This window comes from Eumetopias jubatus, unplaced genomic scaffold, assembly GCF_037043125.1.
Source record: "Eumetopias jubatus isolate StellerSeaLion01/CBP00866 unplaced genomic scaffold, mEumJub1_p1.0 scaffold_4, whole genome shotgun sequence".
Classification (NCBI taxonomy): domain Eukaryota; kingdom Metazoa; phylum Chordata; class Mammalia; order Carnivora; family Otariidae; genus Eumetopias; species Eumetopias jubatus.
In genome coordinates this window covers 147,150,354-147,171,729 of record NW_028274810.1, presented here as the reverse complement: position 1 = coordinate 147,171,729, position 21,376 = coordinate 147,150,354, and the positions used below count along the sequence as shown (strand labels likewise).

The following is a 21,376-nucleotide window of genomic DNA, read 5'->3' as shown; positions in this document are numbered from 1 at the left end:
CGGAGGGAAGAGGGTCAGAGGGAGAAGCAGACACCCTGCTGAGCAGGGAGCCCGATGTGGGACTCGACCCCGGGACTCCAGGATCATGACCTGAGCCGAAGGCAGTCGCTTAACCAACTGAGCCACCCAGGCGCCCTGCCTTTGCTTCTCATAAGGATATCTTAACTTTACCAAGATTTACAACACTCTTGTTTTTTCCTTTAAATTGTTTTATTGTTATGTTAATCACCATACATTACATCATTAGTTTTTGATGTAGTGTTCCATGATTCATTGTTTGCATGTAAGACCCAGTGCTCCACGCAGAACCTGCCCTCTTTAATACCCATCACCAGGCTAACCCATCCCCCAGCCCCCTCCCCTCTAGAACCCTCAGTTTGTTTTTCAGAGTCCATCGTCTCTCATGGTTCGTCTCCTCCTCCAGTTTACCCCCCTTCATTCTTCCCCTCCTGCTATCTTCTTCTTCTCTTTTTTTTTCTTAACATATATTGCATTATTAAGATTTACAACACTCTTTTTCCGATGTACGGGTCAGCCCCACTGAACTCTCTCCTTTCCTTCTCCAACCCCCATCTGCTTTGTCAGTTGTTTGTTCCACACATGTGTCTACCTCCCAAACCTGTCTTCTACTCATATTTCAAATCCCAGCTTCGATCCCTAAGCAGCTTTCCCGGGCTCTGTGCGCCAGTCTCTGCCCCACTACGTTGGTGCCCATCGAGTGGTGTGCTGGAGCCAAGGGGTACAACCCCCAAAGTCAGTTGCTTACATCCCTTCCTACTTCCAGCATTGCGTGATGTCATATTGGCCATGGAGGGAGTATTTATGCCACAGAAATTGGCAAATGGCACAAATCAGGTCTTTTTTTTTTTAATTGGTTGGTAAACATTTAGCAGCACAATACTGTGACCCTCCTAAGTTTTCATAACACTCTGAATACTATTTATTTCTTCATTTATGCAGTGATTATCTATCCACTGCCTACTTTGTGTCAGCTACCATTGTAGTAGCTGAGGAGATAAAGGAGGGACAATCAGATAGCTCCTGCCATCATGGGGCTTACAGTGTTGAAAGGGAGAGACTGACCTTAGGCAAATATTCACATATAAAATATAAAATAATTATGTTAAAAACAAAAAAATGCTTTAATGTGTCAGAGGATATTTGACCTAGTCCAAGAAGATTTTCCTGAGCTAAAATCCGAAGGATAATTTTGGGTTGAAGAAGGAACAAGGTGAGGGAACAGCATTCCAGGCCAAAGGAACAACATGTGCTGTGGTCAGAAAGAGTATGAACCTCAGGAGCAAGGTAAAGTGGACAAATATGGCTAGAAGGGAGCTGGGAAGCTTGGTGGGAGAGGCAGGTGCAGAGCTAAGGCCACAGAGAGTTTTGAAGGCTCCCCTAAGGAGTTTCACTTTTATCCTAAGAGGAGTGCAAAGTCACTGAAGTGTTTTCAGCAGGAAGACCACCTGGTGTAGTGGAAAATCAGTACAACACGGTGGTTGAGAAATCAAGCCCGGAGCCAGGTTGCCTGGCTTGGAATGCTGACTCTGCTGCTTCCTAGTATCTTACTAGTAATTTCTCTGTGCCTCAGTTTCCTCCTGGGTTATACGGTGATAAAATAATACCTCCCCTATAGGGCTGCTTATGAGATTGTAAAGCTCTGAGAACAGTACTTGGCATATCCTAAGTGCTATGGAAGTGCTTGTTTAAATAAATAAAAACCTCTTTGATAAGATAGCTGAATGTCCTGGGTACCTAGGGGATGCAGACATAAATAATTATAACATGAAGTAAGCACAAAAGATGTGGTAATACAAAGATAAGGATGAGCTTGTTTTCCAGTGGTTATTATGAGCAGAATTGAGGGCATAAAGGATGTTCTAGTTGGAGAAAGCAACACTAAGAGCCATGGAGATACACAAATATCACTGTACTCAGAAGCTTAAAGCCTAGTGTAGGAAACAGATGTGAAAGAAAACCAATGGGGGAAAATATATTGTGGAAGTACAAGTAAGGAGTGGATTAACTTTAACTCCAAAGCAAATGGGCAGTTCCATGGAGGAGGGCCCAGCATCCTGGTTGACTGCATGGGCTCTGGAATCAGGCTGGCTCAGTTTAGAATGTGAACTTTGCACCTTACTAGTTATGTGATTTGACTTCTCTAATCCTCAATATCCTGCTCAGTAAAGTAGGAATAATAATAATAATAATAATAATAATAATAATACCTAGCTCATAGGGTTGATAAAAATTCAGTTAATGCATGAAAAGTCTTAGTTAGCATAGAGCACTCAATAAATACTAAGCTATTATTACTATTACATTATGAGATGAACTTTGAATGAGAAGGACTTTGATCAGCACTGAAAGAATAACATGAGAAAAGGCCCAGAAGCTTAAAAGTATCTGACACATTTAAAGAACAGCAAGTCAGTGCCACTTAAAGTGTGATCATCATTGCCAATCTGTGAACTGTTCTTACTGGTCCACAATGAGCTAAATATAGATATTGAGAGTAAACATTTAGAAGTTAGAAGAAAACAAAGACAAACTGACGGAGTAATTTTGTACTTGTATACTTGTTGTACACTCATAATGAACACTGGGGCTTGTAGTTTTTGTGCCTTGTTTCTACTTTTTCTAGCAAGTTTTTAAAGATTGATTGATTGATTTGAGAGAACACGAGCAAGCCAGGGTTGGGGCGGGGGAGTGGCAGAGGGAGAGGGAGAGAGAGAGAATCCTCAAGCACACTCCCTGCTGAGCGGGGTGCCCAAGTTGGGGGGCAGATTCTCATGACCCTGAGATCATGACCCGAGCCAGAATCAAGAGTCTGCCCATTTAACCCACTGAGCCACCCAGGTGCCCCTGTAGCAAGTTTTTAATTGTATCTTACAAAAGTAACAGTCCATGACTGATTGGAAGTAATAAAAACTTGTCTTTTGCTCCAGATAGTTTGAGAAAAAAGTAATTCAATGAGGTTGGATATAGCACCACAGAGATGAACCTGCAAGAGTGGGCCAGGATCACATTGTAAGGAAGTTCTAGAAAACTTGAATGTCTCAAAATTCATACTTTATTCCGTGGGCAAACAGGGTTAATAAAAGTTTACAGAGATTATTAACTGAGTATATAGGTAAATGGACATTGCACACTTTACACTTTTTCCCCCCCAGTGAGCATGTGGTTTTTCTCTCTCTTTTTTTAACTAAAGATTTTTTTTTTTCTGGTTAAGAGGGGAGACTTGAATTGCTCTGTGTTTCACAAAGATAACTGTTTGTATTTGATGAGTGTGGTTAAACAAAGAAATTCAAATTTATCAAAACATGAAACGTTGGAAATACTTGAGCACACACTCTGTGACCAGGAATGCATGTAACTTGTTGAGATGAGCTACACCAGGTGATCAGATGAGTGTCTTTTGTTCTCGGGCACTCTCCTACAAATAATGCATAAACTGATAGAATGGACTCTTCTGGATCTCCCAGCTTGGTTCATCTCCCCCAGGACCATCCCCACCACCTCTCTAGCAATCCCTGCACTGGGCCAAATGGGAGAATAACGTTGTTTTTGTTTGTTTTGTTTTTTAAGATTTTATTTATTTGCCAGAGAGAAAGAGCGAGAGAGCGAGCGAGCACAAGCAGGGGGAGCGGCAGGCAGAGGGAGAAGCAGACTCCCTGCTGAGCAGGGAGAGGAGGATGCGGGCTCCATCCCAGGACCCTGGGATCATGACCTGAGCCGAAGGCAGCCGCTTAGCCGACCGAGCCACCCAGGCTTCTGGAGAATAACGGTTTAATAATCAGCGTCTGACAGCAAAGCCTTCGTTTGCCAGCTCGGAGACAGGCCCTAACCTGTCGCGTTCTCCTTGCAGCCTCACAGCTCCGTCCTTCCCTACCTGCACAGCCACTCATTAAATAAAGCACACCTCACCTCTGCCAAGTCTTTCGCCTTACCTGAGGCTACACACTTTCGGGAACACCCTGTGGCCCAGAACCCCAGGCCCCGGAGACCGCCAGGGTCTGAAGGCAACTCCTGAGTCTCTTCGTCCCTCTACAGACAAGCAAAGACCATAGGGGCCCAGGGTCCAGCTTGAAACTCTCAATTTTCCGACGGGCGCCAGAACTCAGAAGGTGAGAAGCCATCTGATCGACCTATGGCCCTCGGGTCGCCTGAGCCCCAGGGGCCCCCTGGCGTTCTGGAGGTGGAGTCCCGGGCCCCCCGAGCCCCCCCCGGCGCCCGTGCCCCCCCCCCCGGCGCCCGTGTCCACCCCCCCCTCCCCTCCAGCCCCTCCGGCCCGCCGCGCCTGGCCTTTCCGCCCGCGGCGCAGTGGGGGCAGGGCCGCAGTCACCCGACGGCGCAGAGGGCTCCGGGCGCGTCAGGGGTGTGGCCGCCACCACCTGAAAGCTGGGCCGCGAGTGTGGCCCCGGGTACCGCAGCCGCCGCCGCCGCCCCCGATCGGCCCCACAGGTGCGTTCGCCGCAGGCCCGCCGTGCTCGCGGGCGGGGAGGGTGGAGGCTCGGGCTCTTCCCGCGGTTGGGCTGAGCGGGTGCCGGCCCCGGGGATGGCCTTCTAAGTCGCTCATGCGTGGGAGCGACTGACGGACGGGGTTGGGAGGCCACGGGAGACGGGCGGGCCGTGCGGCTTCCGTGACCGGGGAGGACCGGGCCCAGAGACTGGAAGCCGAGCGCCGGCGTCGGCAGGGCGCCGGGTGCTGCGGAACCGCAGCGAGCGCGGCCGTGGCGGCGCCTTGCCCAGAGCGGCTCCCGCCAGCCCTTCGGGTCGGGGCCCAGCCCCGGGCCGCGCGGGGCTGCCCTCCCCGCATCTGGGACGGGCTCCCCGCTCCCCTGGGCCTCCAGGGCCCTTTCTCCGAGCTCCTTGGAGGTGCTTCTCCGCCTTTTACCTTGTGCTTTCGCTTTTGGTGTGCACGCCTAGGCTCCTCCGCTCAGACTTCCAAGTTCCGCGAGGGCAGAGCCTGTCCGGCTTGTGGGGGCCTCGGGGGTACTCCCTCAGCAACTGAAGGGATGAGCCAGGGCCCATGAAATAGAACTGATGAGTTAACTCTTGAGTAAGTGAATGATTGCCCAGGAAGGAATGCAAATACGGAGTGGAGGCAGTGCAGACACAGGCTTATGGCTCATCGTCCGGTGGTGGATAGTTTTCCCGAAAAATCGTGCTAATGTTGCACTCTTGTAGACCGAGCCATTCACTTCAAAAGAGCTTTATTTTACGCTGTTTTTAAAGAGAATAAGCACCAGAAGCGTCCCCTCCTATTTCCAGTTTGGGTAGATTTCTGTAAATGTGTTGCTTAAAATATGCCTAGGCTTTTTCTTGCTTGTGTTTTGTATTCTGCTGCGGACTTTTGAAGAATCATTGCCACTATAATATTTACTGTGTTTCTGAAAGATAAGGGTGAATCTAAAGGTAGAAACACATGACTCTGCTTTTAGTAACTTTTTGTAAAATCAGACATTTCTCTTGAATTCAAGTTTGTGAAGAATCTTGTTTTCCTGAGATAGGTACTAGCTGGTTTGTGAGTAACTGAAGCAGGCTGAATGTAGTCCAGAGAGGAAAATGAGAGACATTTATCTGTGCGGATGCTTTGGAAGTAACATAGGCTGAGACTGCTTTAATACTACATCAGCTCTGTAGGTTCCCAGACTTGAGTTCCAGAAAAGCCAGATGACTTTGGACTTGTCGTTTGATCTTTTTAGGTCTCAGTTTCTTAATCCCCCCAGATGAGGGAGGGTTGGTGAGGCCCCTTCCTGAGTTAGACTTCTAGGATTCTCTTTCATCAGGGGTTAAAGGTGAGATGTAGGTGACGTCATGGAATTCTGCTCACTTCGGCCTATCTGTTTGGGACTCTGTAGAATCTTGGCCCTACTTTCTTTTCTGCAAATTACAGCTCATTCCTTATTCTTCTCCACATCTGTTACAAAAGGATCTGGGAGCTCAAGAAGAGAATAATAGACTCCAGGCTGGTGGGGAGAAGGAGAGGCAAGATTTTACTCCACATTGCCAGAGGCTCCTGGGCCTGGGTCTAACCTGTTTCCAGTGCAGCCCAGCCTGACAGTGCCATATATCTCCAGTGTGTCTGGGGAATTGTATCACTATTAATTTGCATGCATTTGAAATTAGTTATTATAGATCACAACATTTTGGAGCTGGAAGGGCCTTAGAGATTTTTTTAATGGCACTTAAAAAGTCATTTTACAAACATATTAAAATATTTTTTGCATGCTACATTTAACAAACACAAAGTCCCAAACGTGTTAAGTAAAATAAAATTAATATTACCTACTTCAGTTGCTTCAAGTCTATTGGGAGAAGTGGGGCCAAAAGTGGTACTTGGTGAAAAAGACCAACTTTCTTGAACTCTTTTCCCAAAGAGCCATTTATGAGGTCATGTGTTGTTCAGGCATGGAATGTAACAAAAGTTGATATTTATGGGGCACTGACCATGCAGCAAGCACTGTTATATTTAATCTTTTTACTTATATTGCCCCATTTAATTCTTACTATAAACCTAAGAGCTAGGTACTATTGTGATCCCCATTCAGCCTTCCTAAATAGAAACTGCTTGGAAAATGGGAAAGTCAAGTAGTCAAAATATAGACAGTTGGAGGCAGGGTTTCCCCAGAAACATAGGCAATCTCTGCTAGGAGAGTCTGTGTGATGTTACATAACGAGATGTATGTTCTGGGATAGGTATACATAACTCTGGGGCATTGTGGGTAAATGAATTTAGGATGGGAGCTTCGGGGTGGAATGATTAAGACTGAACTATAGAGAACTGGTTGTTATAGCCTTTTGAAAATTATTGAATTCCATTGGGACTCTGGTAGACTCTGATACTTTGACCTAAATGCACATGCATCCTAATTTTAAACATCTTCAGACTTAACCAATTTAGGGAGTGTAAAATGGGTGACATCAAGAGCTAGTGTCAGCTTAAGAGCTTTGAACTGTGAGTACAGAGCATTATTATTTCCTGGGCTAGCTTTGTGTCCTTGTGAAGGCTTTGCCTCCCAGCCTCCTTTATAAGAACAACAACTCCTATTGCAGAAAAAGTATAAAGACTATATCCCTGTAATCCAGGGACAAGACTGCAGGACCCTTATAAGTAATTGTTGAGAGCAAAAGAGGAGAAGAGGGGCCTGTAAAATAAGTGGAAAATTATTTTGTTTTTTCTTTGTCAGTCAGGTTTAGCTGCTCGGAAGGCAGAGACCTATCGTGGCTGCTTGAAAAACTGAGAGCAGATGCCAGTTTGATTTAGCTCAGGAGGCTGAAAGTTTCTGCCCTGAAGGCTGGTGTGATAGAATAGATCTTCCCATTGCTCACAATATTATGAAAAAAACATTAAAGCAACAATTTTTATTACTTGCCCTGGAGCTAGAGCTTTAAAATGTACTTTCTTCTCCCCCTACCCTCCCTAAACCACTTAGCTTTTAAAAACAAACAACCCATTCTTGTGTTTGCCTCAGTCAGATTATTAGTCCTTTCTCTTTATTCCTGGGCCCTGTTTCTTTTTTTTTTTTCTTTAAAAAAATTTTTTTTTATTTATTTGACACAGAGAGAGAGACAGTGAGAGAGGGAACACAAGCAGGGGGTGTGGGAGAGGGAGAAGCAGGCTTCCGGCAGAGCAGGGAGCCCGACGCGGGGGCTCGATCCCAGGACCCGGAGATCGTGACCTGAGCCCAAGGCAGACGCTTAACGACTGAGCCACCCAGGTGCCCCCTGGGCCCTGTTTCTTTAATGCAGCAAAGAAGTAGGACCAGTGTGCTTCTAGGTCTCTGGAATTTTTCTTTAGTTATGATTTTATTTAGCACATGTTATTTTCAGTGGCCATTTGAGTGTGTACTATGCACCAGATTAAGATGAACGAGATACTGAGTTTAAGTAGGAAGTGACCATTCCACAAATAATTGCACCACAGGGTGATGTTAAAGTGGGGGCATTCATTTTTCTAGCAAAGAGATATGGTTAGAGCTGGGGAAGACTTCAGAGGGCAGGTGAGTTTTGAACTTGATTTTGAAGCCTGAGGGCCACGAGCTAGGAGAAGGGCATTCTAAGCAGAGAGAACAACACTGGCAAGGCCTGGTTGGCAAGGCCTAGGAGGCGGTGAGGATGAACGTGGCCCTCCCAGAGGGAGAGATGGGAGTTGTGTGTGGCCGCAGTAGAGAAATCTTGTGAGAGTGGGCCATGTTATCTAGACCTTTTCACGCCGTGGATAATCTGTTTCAGAGTTTTTTTAAGCAGAATTTTTCATCAGAGGCGTTTTATGATTGGATTTTCTTTAGAAAATAGCTCCAGCAATAATGCTTTGGAGGAACTGGCGATGGAAGAGCCAGGCAGCGGGAAGACCACGAGGATGACGTTGCTATAGTCCAGATGAAATAGGGTAAGGGTCCAAACTAACACAGGTTTGAAAGATATTCAGGAAGTAGAGATTTAATGACCAGCTGGATATGGGAAGTCAGGTCAAAAATAATTCTGAGGTTTGAGATTTGCTTGGCTGGGAGAATGGAGATGCCACTAAAGAGACTAATACATATAAGGTGAGGAGGAGGTTTCAGGAGCAAGACAGTGAGTAGAGGCAACTGTGGAACATCCAGGGGAGACTCCTAGTCTATAGCCTGGACTGTAGCTGCGCTAGCACATCATACAGTCGACACCTGCCGAACGTTACCACTGGTCCTCAGTCTGAAAAGAAAAATCAGTTCAGTAACTCTCTTAAAAAGAAGGGGGGAAAAATAACCACATTGGACTTGGCTAATGACCATTGCGTCGTATTTCATGTGTTTGTTAGAACTCCAATTCTTATGTAAGTTCCGGTAAGGAAAAGAAGTTGGACACTCAAAGCATGAGGGATTACTATAAGCCACCCAAAGAAACCGAAATAGAGCGACGTAGACAGGAGTGGTTCAAAGGAGCAAAGATAAACAAATGGCAGGAGTGTAGAGGAGGACTGACCACTGTCGACACAGGTGTAGGCCGACTTGGAATATAGAGAAGACATTTGAGCTGGCTCTTCCAAATGACTGTACTTCTTTAATGGTAAGAACATCACAAGCTTGGGGTTTCTTCTCTTATTCAACTTGTCAGGAAGAGACAAATAGGAGATTGTTCAGAGGTGCTGGGCAAAGGGTTTGATCTTACTTAGCAGAGAAAGTGTTGGGAGACTTTGAACTAAGGGAAGAATAAAAGAGGTAGAGTAAGGTAAAATGAAAAGGGTAATGATTAGGAGGAACTCTCAGAACATTTAATGAGTTGTATGACAAATAGTTGCTAACAAAGAACAAGGGAGATTGATATAGCATTCTCTTAGTGTTGTGGCATTAGACTTGCTTGGAAAAAAGAATATATTAGCATGGCACCTTATATTTAAGAAGAATTTTTACATTTGATTGTTATATGAACCCTCAAAAGTGGGTGCAGCAAGGCACTATTACCTTTCTTTTATAAACTAAAAATCTGGGTATTAAGCAGGCTGTAGTTTGCCTCAGCTCCCCTGGCTGGCAAGAGCTCCAAGCCTTCTGACTTCTGTTCTCTTGTATCAGAGCCTTGCTTTGCCTTGGAACCCTGGCCCTTTATAGTGTGTTCCCCTCCGCCCCCATGTTGTGTCATATAAAAGTGAAGCAGATGGTATTTGAAGGCCAACAAAGCCAAGATTTCTCAGGAGGGAGGTAGTGATAGAAAGTATCTTTAGCAGCACTTCTGCTATATACTGTGGGGATGGTCATGAGGGGTTGTATATAGAGAATACCTATGGAAATCTAATGATACTTTCAGTGCAATAGGAGAATCTACAATATGTCTTATGATTAAATCTTCCATGAAGCAAATAACCCCTTTATAAAGCGAACAGTTAATCACTAGATAAATCCAGACTTTCAGATATGGGGTTTGCTTAAAGCAAGACACATCTGCAGGAAGCTACATCTACATTGAGTATATTATATGTTGAAGACTTTTCTAACTTGAGTATCATATATGGAAATGGGGATCTGGAGCTGGATCCCTTATTCATTAGAGACCATTGAAAACAAAGTGCGCATAATGATTTGCAGTTAAATCCATCTATCTACCTTTACTGCTTACAAAGCACGGACAAGTAGGACATTGGGTGGGCGAAGCTCAGCTGGGAAATAGAAAAGCCCAGCACTGGCACCGCCCTAGTCTGATGGTGGGACCTACAAGAGGCAGTCATGAGTGTAAATGTAAATAGAATGGGCTCGGATAGGGAAACCGGAGACTCTTATGGGCCTTGAATTCTACATCATTATTAAAATGAAATCAAGTATAATTCCAAGGAAAGAGGATTACATTAGATCCAGAGTTGTTTTATGTTGATGAAAGATAAAATCTGTGAGGAAGACAGAATAGTTGTGACTTTTTATGGGCCAAGCATTTAAAAATACTTACCCTCAAAATATATAAAGGAAATGGTCAGAAGTGCGAGAAGATGACCAAACAGTTTGTAGGAATACTTTAAGATTGGGATGCCTAGGTGGTTCAGGTGGTTAAGTGTGTGACTTCGGCTCAGGTCATGATCCCAGGGTTCCGGGATCGAGTCCCACATCAGGCTCCTTGCTCAGCGGGGAGACTGCTTCTCTCTCTGCCTGCCAATCTCCCTGCTTGTGTGCACTGTCTCTCTCTCTGCCAAAAAAATAAATAAAATCTTACAAAAAGAAAAGAGGAATACCTTAAGATCTGTTTTTACATGGCAAATGAAGTAGACACAAAAGGCTAATGGTAGGATTTGAATAATGTAACTAATAAAAATGAATATAATTCATAAGGACGAACAGGGATATAGGAAGTTCTAATAATATGACATACTTAGTAAGATAATACAATTATTTATATTATATGTGAATATATATGTGTGTGATGTATATATGTACATGTTATATATGTCTCTTATTTTTATTATATGTATATATATATATATATAAAATCTCTGCAGAAAATTCATTTCTTCCTTGGAACATTTATGAAAGATTGTTAAAGTCAAATGAAGATTTCAGTGAATTCTAGAGTCCTGCTGGCCTCGTGCCTCAATCCTCTGGTTTAGCCCATGTTTTCAGTTAGCTTTGGAATAGGTTGAAATGACAAAAAGAAAACATCCTCTCTCTTTCATGATGTTGTCAAGGCACTCACGTATTCATCTTCCACCTTCATATACCTACGTCCTTTTTGTGCCCAGAACATCATTTTGAGATTCTGTTATCATTATCAAAATATATTGGGTCTGTGTTATCCATGACTAATCTGAAGATGCATTTGTTACATTTGATTAAGTGTTGTAAATCATTAATGCCATGTGTATTATATTGCAAAATTTCTCAAACATCTGGCTGTTCTTTTATAGGGTTTTTCTTTTCATTAGCTTTTTGAGCTAAAGCTTACCGAAACCCAGGGGCTGTAGGAAGAGTAGAGAATGTATGGAGGGTCACCAACCCCTGTTAAGTTCTTTGAGACGCAGAGGGCAAATCCTGGAAGTCTGCACTATTCTGACATTTCATTACCTACTCGGTCGAAATTTTAGGGTTTACCACTTAAACAAATCCCTCACTAGCACCCATGTTCTTTAGAGTTTAATGGTTAAGAATACGGGCCAGTTTCCTGTGTTCAAATCTCAGCTCTGCCACCAACACCTGTGTGACCCTGGACTGATTACATAGGCTCTCCATGCCTCATTTTCTTCATTTGTAACATGAAGGTAATAATTATCACTGCTTGTGTTCATGCCCTATTCCCCAGAACCTGTCAATATGATAGATTATGTGGCAAAGGAGAAGTAAGTTTGCAGATGGAATTAAGATTGCTAGTTATCTGACCTTAAAGTAGGAAGATCATCTTGGATTATCTGGGTGGGCCCAATTACCAGTGGAAAAAGGGGCAGAAGAGGAGTCAGAGAGTTTGGGAGATGGGACTCTGGAAGACTGGCCATAGAGACGCAATGTTGTCTGCTTTGAAGATGGCGGAAGGAGGCCATGAGACAAGGAATGTGGGTGGGCACACAAAGCTGGAAAAAGGCAGACATCCCCGGGGTCCTGAGATGGAGCCCCACATCGGGCTCCCTGCTCGGAGGGAAGCCTGCTTCTCCCTCTCCCACTCCCCCTGCTTGTGTTCCCTCTCTCGCTGTGTCTCTCTGTCAAATAAATAAATAAAATCTTTAAAAACAAACAAACAAAAAACACATCCCCTTCTAGAGCCACCACAAGGAATGCAGCCCTGCCAGCACTTTGATTTTTACCTGGTGGGTCTTGTGTTGGACATCTGACCTACAGAACTGTAGGCTAATAAATTTATATTGTTTAAGCCACCAAGTTCGTGGTAATTTGTTACAGTAGCAATAGGAGAATAATACATTTTCCTATAGGTTTGTTGTAGGCTTAAGAAATGTAAACGTTTAGGACAGGCCTCCCGCAGGGTAAGTGCTCAGCCAATATCAGCCACTATTGTTATTATTGATTGGTAGTTTAGTTTCCCTTCTGTCTTTGCTCCTTTGTCATAGTTGTCTAAAATTGTTGGAATCCCCTGTGCCCTCAACCTGACCAACACTGTGGCCTGAGGTGTTTCTCACTCTCATGGTAGTTGAGACTCAGTGTCCAGCAGTCTGTCAAAATGACCACGTAGGTATTCTTACCAGTTTATGGCTCCAGTGGCTTCTGCTCGAGGTAAGCCGATCTGGGCTTTACCTGTCTCTGGGTTGACCTGTCTCTTCAGCATTTTAGGGTGGTGGTTTACTCTGCATCCGTAGCTCCCTGCTAGGTCCAAGGAAAGTTGTTGGTTTTCAGTTTGTTCAGTTTCATTTGTTGTTGTAAGGACAGGCGTGATGACTTTCAAGCTCTTAACGTTCTGGGGCTGTAATCGGAAGCGAGGGCAATGCTGTCATCACCCTGTGGCTTTAAGGAGCTCCTCTGTACTCAAAGAGATCGTCCATCTCTACACTTGAATTCTCTCTGATTTCTCTTCTCTGGTTTTTAACTCATCAGTTTCATTCCCAAATATGCTCTCTCTGTGTTTTATATTGTAGTTAATGGGATTGTAGGTAATGTGATGTGTCTGAAATACAGGATACAAAACAGGCTCAGAATCTGGGAGGTTATCCTTAATTCCCCTTTTCCTCATCCTCCAAAACTAATGAGTCAGCAAATGCTATTTATGTCTACCAGTTAGAGCTCCTAAATTTTTTCTGTCTCTCCCCCTCACCATCCTTTCTGTCACTGCCCTAGTCATAGCCCGTATTGTCTCTTGCCTTGCCCAGGCAGAATCTTCTAAACCTCTTTATCCTCCATGCTGCCTCAAGAGTGGGATCATAAGGTGGGTCATATGACTTCCCTTCTCAAAAGACCTAAGGTTGGAGAAATGGTCTGTGGAATAAAGTCTAAACACCTCATATGGCATTTAATGTTCTTAAAAATCTGGCATTAAAATATATTTCTGGGTGCATTCATGGTGCATTCACTTACTGTGTTAGTTTGCTAGGGCTGCCATCACAAAATACCACAGACTGGGGGGCTTAGAAAGCAGAAGATTATTTTCTCATGGTTCTGGAGGCTGGAGGTCTGAGATTAAGGTGCCAGCAGGTTTGGTTTCTTTCCAGGCCCCTCTCCTTGGCTTGCAGATGGTTATCTTCTCACTGTTTCCTCACAAAGGCTTTTTTCTGTTCACACATATCCCTGGTCTCTCTGTGTGTCCGAATTTTCTCTTCTTATAAGGACTCCGGTCAGATTGTATCAGGGCCCACCTTAATGCCCCCATTTTAACCTAATGACCTCTTTAAAGGCCCTGCCTCCAAATATAGTCATTTTCTGAGGTACTGGATTAGGACAGGACTTCAACATATACATTTTGGTGGAGGGCTGGAGGGGGGCACAGTTCAAAGTCCATAACACCGCCTATATTTCTCCATGTATTCTATATGTGTGTATCCAGTCTCATCATGAGTGCACGTCATGACCTGGGAAGATGTTTTAAAATACTGATTCCTAGGTCCCCCTCTAACTGTAGGTCCTGATTCAGTTAAGTGTGAAAGGGGACTGGAAATACATTTGTTGTGTGTGCGTGTGTGCGTGTGTGTGTGTGTGTGTGTGTGTATTTAAATTTCTCCCTAGGGCTTTATAACACCCCAGCTTCCCTAGACTTTTTACCATTTCTGGGGAACATATTATAAATGTTCAGACCTTTGCTCATGGTTGTTCTTAAACTAGAAATACCCTTCCCACTATACAGCTGTGAAAATTAATCTATCCTATAAGGTTGAGCTGAAATACCATCTTCTCTGTTATTTCTTCCTTATTCTCTCCTGTGATAATCCTGCAGTACTTTATCATTACTTTATTGTAAGTACATGATAATTTATTTGCTTTTGTATGATAGTCATTTGCCTTCCTCTTTCACTAGCTTCCTGAGGCCAAGGATAACATACTCCTTATTTCGGTATATCTGAAATATTTGTAGTTGCTGTGAGCATAGTAGGTAATTAATCAGTGTTTGTAGTATGAATAAGTGAATGAACTCATTAATAAATGATCATAATTTTTATGGCTTTTTATCCAATGAAAGCCATTGGATAAAAAATGAGCTTATCAAATGCAAAACGAGGGGCAGGATTTTTAGTTTTGAATAATTCTCGAAATAATTGCATCACCTAAGACCTGGTTTCTGGGCAGGGATCTGGAGTCTGGCATTTTCTTTTTGTTAGTTTTTCCAAAAACTACTAAAACGTCAACGCTGTACTTTCTAGAGATGGCGTAATCACTTCTCAAATCATTTCTCCAAAGCCGTTCTTGGACCAGGGCAGGCAGTTGCAGAGATGGCAGGAGCAGGACTGATGTCTCCTCACCAGGGTGGAAGGGGGAAGAAGGACTCCGCTTTGGAAACACAGATAAGCCTGTGGATATGGAAATTTACAAGGCTCAGAGAGCCCGGAAACATCTTTAGAAGCCGAGCCCAGCGGAATAATGGGAGACTGTATGCTGGCTTGGCATCGGAGCCTGTCTGGCACAAACTACACTGTAAACAACTCTTCAAACATTTGCATCTGCATACATGACATTAGGTTTTCAAAATGGCCAATTAAACGCTTGTCAATGGAAGTAAGGTTTGTTTCCTCAGCTGACCTGGTGTCAGCCTGGCCATTCTCTTGGGGAAGCACTTCAGCTGATACTGTGGTGTGCTCTTCCTTTCTGGACCTGATCTTGTCCCTCTTGTTCAGACAGAATTCTTGAAAGACGTGGAGCCTGTGCCAAGCTGTGGACCATGGGATTAGGTTAAGTAACTGAAGAAAAATACTGAGGCTGTGAGTGCTTGAAAATTTATAAAGGTGATAGCAGCTGAGAGAAAGAGGAAGGGGCAGTGCTGCTTTGTGGTGTTTTGTTTTTTTAAATGTAATTCTCCCAAGGGCTGGATTCATTTTTTCAACATTTCAGTAAGTGTAGTTTGAAGGAGTGTTAATAGTGGTGTTGGGTGCGTCTGTGCATACAGTGTACAGATGGATGTCCCTATCCTTGTTGACAGAACAGAACCGCTCCGCTGTAGGTTGCTGTGATTGGTCCGGCAGTGAAGGTTTTGGACCTATGATACAGAAACACAAGGGAAGAGAGGGAGGAGAAATAAGGGAGAAGAATTAAATTTGGATCATTCGTTAGAAAAGTTCCGAGTTGTATACGGAAGTAGAAAGCTGTGTGACCTTAAGCAAATGTCCCAATCCTGGCCTCAGTTTCTTAATCTGTAAAATAGGGGATATGCTACCAAAAACATCAAAGGTTATTGTCAAGATTAAATAAAATGATTGCTGTGAACTGCTTACAGCAGCCCTGCCACATTGTAAATGCTCCACAAACATTAGCTAATAATGAAATACTAACTCTTTAGACAGAGGAAGTTTAAGCATTCCTGTGTGTAAAGGGAAGGAGCCAAAGAGAGGGAGAAAAATTAAATAATTGGTATAGTATCAATAGAGAAATTGGCTTTGCAAAGGAGGGTGGGCAATTCTTTCACTGGAGCATGAGCTGAGAAAGGCTGAATAAAGGGATAGGAAAGTTTTGAGTTGAGGATGAAGAAAGTCAAGCCATCTCGTGGTTGTAATATTGTATCCTGAGTTATGTGGAAGAGGAGAGCATGTGGGGAGTAGGGGTGGAATTTGGGGCTTAAGGAGAGTGGAAAAACTTTGTAGCAGCTGCAATGGGGAATTCGATAGGGGTCAGCTGAAGATAAATATAAGAGTTGCTGCGCAATGCAGAGGACCCGGGGCTGAGATCAGATATAATCAACCTTAGATTATAGTGGAGACATATGGTATGATTAGGTAAATGTTGATGGTGGTATTATGGAGCAAGCAAGCACAGAGAAAAATCAAAATTAGTTTTGAGGAATAGGTAAGTAGGTGAGGAGGAAAGGCAAAGGCAATCTAGGTTGCTAATGAAAGCATTTTTAGAATCGCCACCAAGTAAGGTTGTGAGCCAAGATTAATCTTTAATGGTGAGTTGAGTGGATAGAATTATAGTCAGGCTGGAGATGAGGAGGTGTCTTTATTCAGGCTGCTGTAACAAAGTGCCATAGCCTGGGTGGCTTATAGACAGTAGAAATTTATTTTCACAGTTCTGGAGGCTAGAAGTCAGATCAGGGCGCAAACATGGCTGGGATCTGAAGAAGGACCTCTTCTGGGTTGCAGACTGCCAACCTCTCATTGTATCCCCAGTATAGCAAAAGAAGAGCTCTCTAGTATCATTATTATAAGGGTACTTATCCAATTCATGAGGGCTCTACCCTTATGACCTAATTACCTTGCAAATGCCTCACCTCCTAGTACCATCACGTTGGGGTTAGGATTTCAACATTTGAATTTCCTGGGGGACACATGCAGCCTATTGCAGAAGACTCTTAGCCAGCCAACAACAAAATCTAGCTGCTACTCTGTGTTGCACATGTGTTGAATGATGGAGACACAAGGATGAAGGAAACACAATTCACTTTAAGAGCTCAGAAGCATTTATTGAGCTTCTACTATATACTGGGCAGATAATCCATTTGACATTGATCTTTCCCTTGAAAAGCTTAAAGACTGGTGGCATAATATGGGTAATGTCAACCTAGGCTGTGGTAAACTTTGAAGGGGGTAAGTGGGGGGTGCTAGGGTATCACTGAAGAGGACATTCAGCACCACCTGTGCGAAGAGAAGCCAAGTCAGGGACAGCGTCCTGGGAATGATAGTGCCTGAGCTGACTCAAGATGGTGGGGGAGGGGGGGAAGAATGGTGGGAAAGGGAAGGAAAAAGCAAAGCGAGGGGATTGTTTGGGCCAGGGCAGATAAGAAAAGGTTTCAAAGAGAAGGTGCTCATCGAGATGTGTTATGTATAACACTATTGCTAAGTGAGAGAAATAAAGAAGACCAGAATTAAAGTGGTGAACATTTTATTGGTAGGGACAAAAGGAAGAGATGTAAGAGGATAGAATGATGAGATTTGGTGGCTGGCTGAATAAACAGATGCTTTTGTACTTTTGAGCCTGAATGGTAGGGACAATTATGGTTTCATCAACAGAAGGAGGGAAATCTTTCTAAGTTAGAGAAGATTTTCGGGAAGTTAGTTGATGAGTTTGGTGATGTTGAATCAGAACATTTGGTTGTAAGTGAAAGCAATCCAACTAAAATGAGTTTAAACCTAAAAGAGAGAATCTGTAACTTTCGTAACTGGAAAGTTCAGGGATATAGCTGGCTTTAGGCATGGCTAGATCCAGGACACAAATGATATATAGTATGGGCCCATCTCTATCCCTAAATGTCTGTCTTTCAGGTTAGCTTGTCCTTGCTTGGTTTCATTCTGCATGTGGGCTTTCAGTATACAGTAGGCAAAATGGGTACCTAAAGCTCCAGTTTCACATCCTAGCAATGTCAGTGGAAATAATCCCCCCCACATAAATACTTTATTTTACCTTTTCTCAAGTATAATTTTAAAAACACAAGTTATTGCAAATGTTCAATCTTCAGTGTAGTCTGGTTGAGGGACAGAAATACTATAATTGCCTTCCAATAATTTGAAGTTACGAACATATGTGTTTTCTAAATTTATTTTATTTTCATCAATCTGGGAAACTACTAAGTTCCTCAAATTTTTATTCCTTCATACATTTATACCATTTTAATCACCATCCCACTCATTGGATTTTTCCGTTATTGTTTTACTAATCAGAAGACTCAAGAAAATCCTATTTTTAAAATTGTATTTGCATTGTCTTCGTTTGCCGTCACATTTGTTGTAATTAGTGCAATTAATACAAATAATTCAACCAGCATTTATTCAGCATCTTTTTTTATTCCAAACACTGAAATATGGAGGAAATCAGAATACATAGATGCAGAAAACAAAGCTCCTTTTCAAGGCAATCATGATCTACTGTCAGAGACAGAAATGCAAACATAAAATTCAAATAAACTGCAGTGATCCTCAGGAAGAAAATGAGGAGAAGGCTCTGAGAACCAAGAAAGCAGAGACCTTTGTTCTTGCTTTCTTGGAGGGAGGCCTCCAGTGGTAAATCAATGTGTAGAATTTTGGGAGAGAAAGAAGGGGAGTTGAGGCTGCCCACCAAGTTTGGAGCATTTGTATTCCCTATTTAAGAAATAGGGAACCTTGAAGGAAAGACCGTGGGAGAAGAAGAGATTATGAATTTAGGTAGGCTTTGAAAACATTCACAGATGGAGATACCTAGCAGGCATTTGAGAATGTAGATCTGGTTCTAGAAGACAAAAACAGGGTTTAGGATTAGATGCAAAGAGACACTGACTGTGATTAAGTTGGGTAAGAAAAGCAATTGGGTAGTAGAATAATAACCAAAAAAATCCACTCTGGTAGATCTTAGAGGCATCTAATGTAAGCATAAGAGGAACATTTAGAAAACAAATCCCAGTGATAGAAATACATTTGAGCTCACTTCCTTTAGCAAGGAGAGGTTCTTTTTTAAAAATGTAATTAAATTAAATTAATTTATTGATTTTCTTTATTTAAACTAAACAAACAAAATCCAAATAGTTCACACATTTCTCTCCCCCCTCTCCCACTCCTACCTCTGGCAACCACCAATCTGTTATCTGTATCTATGATCTTGGTTTTATGGATTGATTGATTCCAAATATAAGAGAGATCATATAGTATTTGTTTTTTTCTGTCTGAATTATTTCACGTGGCACAATGCCCTTGAGGTCTAGTCATGCTGTTGCAAATGGCAAGATTTCATTCTCTTTTTTATGGCTGGATAATAGTCCATTGTGTTTATATACCTTGACTTCTTTATCCATTCATCTCTCAGTAGGCGCTTAAGTTGTTTCCATATCTTGACTATTGTACACAATGCTGCAGTGAAAAAGGGAGTGCATATATCTTTTTGAGTTAGTTTTGTTTGGATAAATAAATACTCAGAAGAGGAATTACTGGATTATACGGTAGTTCTATTTTTAATTTTTTGAGGAAACTCTGTACTGTTCTCCATAGTGTTTGTGCCACTTTGCTTTCTCATCAATAGTGCACAAGGGTTCCCTTGTCTCCACATCCTCACCAACACTTGTTATTTTTGTCTTTTTGATAGTAGCCATTCTAACAGGTATTAGGTCATATCTCATTGTGGTTTTGAGTTGTATTTCCCTAATGATTAATGATGTAGAGCATCTTTTTGTGTACCTCTTGGTTATCTGTATGTCTTCTTTGGAAAAGTGTCTAGTCTACTCAGATCTTCTCATTTTTAAATTAATTTAATTGATTTTTAATTGTTTGGTTTTTGGTATTGAGTTGTAGGAGTTCTTTATGTATTTTGGATATTATCCCCTTATTAAATATATGATTTGCAAATATTTTCTCCCATCCATTTAGTAGGTTGCCTTTTCATTTTGTTGCTGGTTTCCTTTGCTGTGCAGAAGCTTTTTAGTTTGATATAGTCCTACTTGTTTATTTTTGTTTTTGTTGCTTTTCCTTTTGGTGTCAGATTTAAAAAAATCATTGTCAAGACCTATGTCAAGGAGCTTACTTCCTCTTTTCTTCTAGGACTTTTATGGTTTCAGGTCTGTCTTATGTTCAAGTCTTTAGTCCATTTTGAGTTAATTTTTGTGTGTGGTATAAAATAGTGGGCCAGTTTCATTCTTTGTGGCTGTGCAATTTTCCCAACACCATTTATTGCAGAGACTGTCCTTTCCCCATTGTATATTCTTGGCTTCTTTGATGTAAATTAATTGAGCATATATGTGTGATTTTATTTCTGGGTTCTCTCATCTGTTCCATTGATTTGTGTGTCTGTTTTCATGCCAATGATATACTATTTTAATTGCTATAGCTTTGTAATGTAGTTTGAAATCAGGGAGTGGGATATCTCTAGTTTTTTTCTTCTTTTTCAAGATTGCCTGGCTATTTGGGGTCTTTTATGCTTCCATATACATTTTAGGATTGTTTGTTCTCTTTCTGTGAAAAATGCCATTGGAATTTTGATAAGGATTGCATTGAATCTGTATATTGCTTTGGGTAGTATGGACATTTTAACAATATTAATTCTTCCAACCCATGGTCATGATATACATTTCCACTTATTTGTGTCTTTTTCAATTTTTTTCATGCATGTCTTGTAGTTTTCAATAGATAGGTCTTTCACTTCCTTGGCTAAATTGATTCCTAGATATTTTATTTTTTTGCTACAAATGGAAATTAGATTGTTTTCTTAATTTCCCTTTCTGATATTTTGTTATTAGTGTATACAAATACAACAGAGTTTTATGTATTGATTTTGTATCCTGCAACGTCACTGACTTCATTTATTCTAATAGGTTTTTGATGGAGTCTTTATAGAGTTTTCTACATATAGTATCCTGTCATCTGCAAATAGAGACCATTTTACTTCCTCCTTTCCAGTTTGGATGCTTTTTATTTCTTTTTCTTACCTAATCGCTCTGGCTAGGACTTCCAGTACTGTGTTTAAACAACTTTTATTTGCAACATCCATATGTTTTAAAATATATTTTATTATTATCCAGGTGTGAAGAGCCAACAGATCAGGAAATGACTGCCATTGGAAAGATATTTTGTTACAGTTCCCAAGAGGAAGGGCATGCCATGACATGCAGAGCCACACAGGGAAGCACGTCTGTGCTTCCTACCCCCTACCAGGGTTAGGTAGGAGGCAGAAGGAGTGAGGGGAAAGCATGTGCAGAAGACTTTATTGTAGTTCTGGTGAGAAAGAATGGGTAAGACAAATTAAACAGGCTTAGGATTGGTTTGAATAATTTTAGTGGGCTCTCAGGTATATGCACTATCTCAAGTTGTCTGGTCCCTGGCCCTGGGTTGATTAGGACAGGGGAATATTGGCTGAGCGTGTGAGAGTTAGATAGTGGAAAT

At 42.3% G+C, this 21,376-nt stretch overlaps 1 protein-coding gene across 1 annotated transcript in view; it reads left to right on the top strand.

Moving 5' to 3' along the window:
* The first annotated feature begins 4,350 nt into the window (after nt 1-4,350).
* CPQ (carboxypeptidase Q) overlaps nt 4,351-21,376 on the top strand; it is a 448,443-nt gene continuing 431,417 nt past the window's right edge. The window contains exon 1 of the mRNA XM_028112909.2: nt 4,351-4,464. The gene's annotated coding sequence lies outside the window, so the exon portion shown is untranslated. The remainder of the gene's footprint in view (nt 4,465-21,376) is intronic.